The sequence below is a fragment of the Alligator sinensis genome, unplaced genomic scaffold (assembly GCF_000455745.1).
Source record: "Alligator sinensis unplaced genomic scaffold, ASM45574v1 scaffold346_1, whole genome shotgun sequence".
Classification (NCBI taxonomy): Eukaryota; Metazoa; Chordata; order Crocodylia; family Alligatoridae; genus Alligator; species Alligator sinensis.
Window position 1 is genome coordinate 720687 of NW_005842765.1, and position 6198 is coordinate 726884.

At 46.2% G+C, this 6198-nt stretch overlaps 1 long non-coding RNA gene across 1 annotated transcript; it reads right to left on the minus strand.

Moving 5' to 3' along the window:
- Positions 1 to 1236: 1236 nt before the first annotated feature.
- LOC112552097 lies at positions 1237 to 5722 on the minus strand. The gene is made up of 3 exons (XR_003096458.1): positions 5633 to 5722; positions 3116 to 3193; positions 1237 to 1644 (listed from the first exon to the last, which is right to left on the minus strand). It is a non-coding gene; the product is annotated as an uncharacterized LOC112552097 (long non-coding RNA).
- Between the last annotated feature and the right edge of the window lie 476 nt (positions 5723 to 6198).

Sequence of the window (6198 nt, forward strand, 5' to 3'; positions counted from 1 at the left end):
AATTTCTTGACCTGGCTTGTAATTGCTTTCAGAACATCTCCTGGAGTTGGTGAATGGAAGGTAAGTTTAGATGGTAGCTCTTTAGATGTATGACTGTGGCCCCCATTCATGAGCTGCTCCCCCCAGGACCACCCATGTGACATCCACTGTGTGTCCCTCTATCTGTAAACTGACCCTCAGAGATACCCCTATCCATGATCAACCCCCACACAGCAACATCCTCAGTGACAGCCACTGTGCCTTCAAGTGAGGGGTGCCCCTACTCTAGCAGGACAAGGAGAGTGCCACAACACTTTAGGGATGAAAGAGAGGGTAAGACAGAGTGGGCACGGGGTGGGGGAGGTGGAGAAGAGCCAATGATGGGCGCTGGGTTTTTAGTTGTTAGTGTTGTGCTGATGCTTCTGTAGCAAGGAGGGAGTGGGCATTGTTTTCCTGTGTTATTTCAGTTCTGTTTCAGTTAATGACAGTAAAATAAATATTTTGGTGAAATTAAATTGAATTTTTGTCCACGTTTGTTTGCTGACACGGGAAGGGTTGTGGAGGCGTGAGTTGGGTGGGGGGAAGTAAGCCAAACCAAAGAAAAACAGGCTTGTTTCAGACACATTGCACTAATGTGTCTGAAACCCACCTCTAGACTGAGCAGGGGGGGTTGCCCAGAATGTGGGTACCACAGGGTACAGTAGTGAGCAGTAATCAGGGCTGCTGCAAATTCCCTCTGAGTGCATGCAGCTTTCCATCATTCCCCGGCCACCCCACCCAAGGGGGGAGGAGGGGCTTTCAAGTCCTGGGCTTTTATTATTGTGACCAGAGAAAGACACAGTGGCCAAACCAAGGCTGGTTGGTGGTGGACTGGCCCAGAATTTAGTAATGCAGGGACTGCTAAATTGGGTGGGAGCTCTGAGCACATCAAGTTCAGAGCACTAATTGGGTTGGTCCTCCGACTACGTCAAGCTTATCAGGTGTCAGAAGTTGAACCAGACGGTTGACAGTGTTAGAGATCAGAACAACTTCAAAACCAGTCAGGCAGACTTGACAAAATTCTAATTGCCAATACAAGCCAGCAAAAGCCCTCCCCACACCCTTCTACAAGCAAGCAGACACCACCCACCCCCATCTACACCCCCCTCTTAAACAGAGGGAACATGAAGTGAAGAATTGAACAAAGCAGATAGAAACCTTTATTTATAAACCAGAAATTAAACAAACCACAAAGCAACTTTTATAAGATAGTGATGCATGATTACTACATAACAGGAATTTCTTTTAACTACCGTAATGGTGTGTGAGCCATAGGAAAAAAAAAAAAAAAAAATATCAATCTAAACAATAATAATTTCTAAGTAAAAGAATTTGGCTGTAAGTTGGACTTTCAGAGTTTGACTGAGAATGTGTGGCTGACAGAGCACACTGGCCTGTGCTGCTCCCTGCAGGGACAGGAGGGGGGCCAGTCATTATTTGCCAGTCCTGCCGGGTCTCAGAATGCCTCCTTTCATGCTGGATGCCATGAATCTACCATAGCCAGATGAAGCTGTCTCAGCCAATGCTTGCAGTCCCATGGGGCATTCATGACCATGTTGGTTTGTGCATCAGCAGCAGCCTGCCTCAGTAGCCTGTGTATCATTGGCTGCAGCGTTGCAAGCGGAGCTTTTAAAAAAGAAAAAGAAAACCAAAATCAAGAAATGCGGGAAATAGAGTGAATTAAGGATGCTCAGCATTCTAAAAAGACACATGCAGGGAATCTTGTGAACAGATACGCGGTTGGCCCAAAATGAACAAAAAGGGATGGCTGGTAGCAGGCCCTGACTGGCTGAAAACAAGTGAACACCTGCTGTGGCCACCGGTGCGCCTCCTTGCTGTGGGTTGCCCTGTAGCTCCATGCACTGCCCACTAACTCCCTGGGTCTTTAAAGCATGGTCCTACGCCATCCCCCTCTCCCTTCACCTCACAGCCCAGCCTAGTTGCAGGTGTCAGTTCAAATGACAGGCAACTTAAAGGGTCCCCAGGTGTGGAGGTCAAGTTTCATGGTCTATCCACCTCAGAGGAAGCAGGAGGTGACATGAGTGGGACCCTTCCACTATTTTCTCAACTGGAGCCCTGCAAGTCACAGCGGTGGTTGGCAATGTCTCAGCACACAAGGACACCCTGGAGGCCTCTGTCCCTGTGCATTCATAGCAATTCAGTACCTCCATTAGTGGCTGGAAGCATCTGTAGTGGGTCACATCATGCAGTGGGGTACCCTGCCACTGTGCTCTGGTGACATTCCTGTGGAAGACAGCCTGCAGCATCTTTGCTTTAGGCCAGCACTACAGTGCTGTCCTGTTGTGCCCCTGCTGGCCCATTTTCCTTGCAACATCAAAGTATATGTGCCAGTTGGCCCATGGGCTGCAGATGAACTGGCACACAATCTCAGGGTCCCCCAGCACCCGCACCAGATTTTTTGTTTCTGCAGAGATCCAATTGAACCTAGAACTGTGTGCCTTAGTCTGCTCCATTCTCCCCCAAACATCAGACATCTCAGAACAATAAAGGGTACTCAGGGGAGTGGTGTGTTCAGTTTATAAAGTCTTGAGGTGACAAAGCCAAGGGAAGTTCACCCCTCTCCCACCTTGTTGTGTCTGGGCAAAGCTTAGTTGCAGAGGATGTCTGCTGTCCATTGCAAGTTTTGGCACCAGTCAGCAGTGCTCACATGGCACATGCTGGTGGCAGGCAGGAAGGCTTTGTCTACACCAGTGGCAACTTTTGGTATTTTATGGGCATGTTTGTTCTGGATGTGTTTTAGCCTTGCGAGGTCCTTTAGCCCCGTGTATGCCATGGCACAGTAGCAGGCTGCCCAGTGACCCATCATGTATCAAGACATCACTCCCAGCAGGACATGGTCTGAAATGCTAAGCAGTTCAGACATAGCCAGTGAGGGAATGATTTGCTGACAGAACTCACTCGCTAGTCATAAAGTGGGCATGCTAAGGCTCATAATCAGGTTCACAGAACTCTGCTTTTTGGGTTTACGTAAAACCAGTGAGTAAATTAATGGCATTAGGGGGACAATTACACTGAAGTTAGCAAAAAAGGGAAGTTTTAGAGGTGCAGGGGCACAGGGGTTCATCAGGGCTGTTACCATAAGATACCACCAGGGTGAGCCAGGAAAAATGTCTGCCTTCCTGGAACTGCAGGTCAGCTTTGGGGGTGGGGAAGGCTGCATACAAAAAAAAAAAGGTTATGATGCCTGCAGGCTAGTATCCATGATCCTGAGACTAGGCACCTACTTACTGCTTTTAATGGCAAATAAAACCATACTCTGCAGCCCACTTTACATGTGTAAAGTGTGATGCCATTAAGCCACACAAGGGGAAATTTTCATCACGAGTACATCATCTGGGTGTCACATGTACAAGTGCCCATAATCTGTGCTCATCAGGAACATTTAAGCTACATGTCCCAAAGCAGTCCAAGGTTAATAGAAACTGGGACTACAGAGTTCTCAAGACTGGGCCCTCACTACTCTCACAAAATTCTCCTAAGCTTGTGTCTTTCCTCATTCTCTGTCCTATTCCTTTCATCTCATTCCTGCATTCTTTCAGCTCATTTCTTTTCATTCCTTTCCAACTGTGCCTTCACCTGTGTAGCCTCATTTAGGTGTAACGTTCATTTATTTGAGTGTATGCTTTAATATTTATGGTAGTTAAAACAGTTTTAGCATCTGCATGTTAATACTGTGCATAACAGATGGTAATTTTAAGTTTATCATTTTCAGTTTTTGAAATGGGAGGTTTGTTCTGAACAATAAAAATAAATATAAAACCTAAGAAAATAGATTCATTAATACAGTTACCTCCTTAAAATACTGTAGTAGATGAAGAGGAAGTATAAATTCTCTTAGGTTTCTGCCATTTTGGTTTACTAAAATGAAATTTAAAAGCAGACTAAAATGTTGCTTTCTATCATGAAAAATGTAAGGGAGTCAGAAACCCAAACATAATTAGAGGAAGTTGAACCAGTGAATCTCTCTGGATTTTTTTAATTCCTTTTCATGTCTAGGTTTGTCACTAAATTACATTATAAAAACAAGAGCTTCTGCAGCAAAAGGAATCTCAAACATCTTATTTGCGCTTTCTGGCTCAAAGTCTCCTTAGAGGTTTATTTACTCAAGATAGAGTTACATGGTTGAAACCATCTTGTCAATTAAGAGATAACATTTGACTCCAAACACATTATTCTTCACAGGCATTTTATCACTGTTCCTCCTTGAATGTTCTTTTGTTTTATTTTACTGCTGTAAATTACATGCAGCAATTAACTGTAACTTGTTCAAAACTAAATAATTATATTAAGAAATGAATCCTATAACAGTGCATACAAAAAACAGGGATTTATATTTCAGTTACAAATGTAAGTTTTAGTAAAGAATCCAAGCTGGGATTTTTCAACAGCCTAACAAGTTAGGTACCCAACTCACATTACATGTGACTGTAAATCCCTGTGGACCACCCTAATTTCCATTGACATGTATCTCCTGGTTTGTCTTTTTTGTGAGGGCTTGATCTTCTGCTTAGTTAAGTCAGTGACAACTTCCATTGACAAGAATGATGCAGGATCAAGGTCTAAATTTCAGTGTTGTGAAGTTCATCTTCATTCTTATCCTAAGCAGCATAATCATTCATGAAGATCTTATATATAAAGCCTAGATCCTATTCCAGTCTCTAAAACAAAATAGCTTCTGGGAATTGCCTTTAGTATGGAATGGGGCTATTTCCATCCTGTTATATGCTGATTACTATAAGTCACAGCAGGGTCCTACAGGAGGGCCATGATTTCCTCAAGGCCCCCTTCCCGTGCCAAGTTGGCCCAAGGGCACCCTCACATTCTCGCCCGCCACGTCTTTGATGTTCCAATATATTAGGGAGGCTGCCTTTACACCATCTTGGTCACTTCTCGATGGATCCTAAGACCCCGTGGTTTCCTGGACCCCTTGTGGGTCCCGCTCTACAATGGGTGCTTCAGGGGCACCCTAGCCTTAGGGGCTATGCGTGGCTCCAGCCACCCCTTTACCACACCCCAAGCCTTGCAGATAGAATAGATGTTGTTTGGTCTGGGTCTACACCCTTTCTGTGGTGCTCGTGCTTTCCACGGCCCTGTCTCTCTCTGCACCTTCTCTCTGGCACGTGGGCTCTCTGCGGCCCTCTGTCTCTGCACCTTCTCTCTGGCTCTTCTCCACAATGCTGCCCCCTTTCCTGGGGCTTCTTAAGCACAGCCCCCCTCTCCTGGGGCTCTTCACTGCCCCTCTCCTCTCGGCCTTCTCAGTAATGCCGCCCTCGCTCAGGGCTCTTCTCAGTAATGCCACCCCCTTCTCTGGGACTCACCATGCCCGCACTGGGCCCTCTCTGTAATGCTGCCCCCTCTCGGGGGCCCTCTCTGTAACACTGCCCCCTTCTCCAGGGCTGGGGGTCTGTGCACCCTGAATGCTGCACCCTCGCTGGCAGTGAGGTTCCCACACTGCTGTGGATCCCCTATGAGGCCTCCTCCAACCCCTAATAGCCTCACCCAAACCACTGGTGATAAAACAGCAAAACAAATGCAAGCCCTTTGGCTATAACTTAAACTGAAGCCTCCCAGCTATAACCATGTTCAAGCCTACCGGAGATTCTTCACCTCACAGCCGTGTCAGACACTGCTCCTTCATCAGGCTTCACTTCTCTTCCACAGCAAGGAGCTCCTTCCTCCTGGGCTGCTGGCAGGGAACTGCTTCTGGCCTCAGCTCCTAGGGTTTATAAGGGAGCCAGGCCCTGCCCCTTTCAGTCAGCTGACTGCTGGCAGGTGTGAGTCGCTTGCTATCTCCAGTTGCCCTGGCAACCAACAGCTGGGCACCTTACTCACTGCTAGGGGTCTTTCTCTAGCAGTTTCCCCTCTTTAGGAGCAGGGCACCTAAGTGCCCTGTGACACTATATTAACCAAGTTACCACACCTTTTTATCTACAGCTCAGATTATAGATAGAGGTTGCTATTTCTGAGATACCACTTTGTATCCATATGGACTTAAATACATTGGTGCTGTAACTTTAATAAAAAGTGTACAGAACCCATTAATTTGGTATCTTATTTCCCATCAAGATTCTGATTTACCAAAAACATTCAGGCATCATCTGAAGGGTTAGGCCCCAAATGCAAAATTCACCCAAGTTTGGCTTATGGTTAATAGGTCTG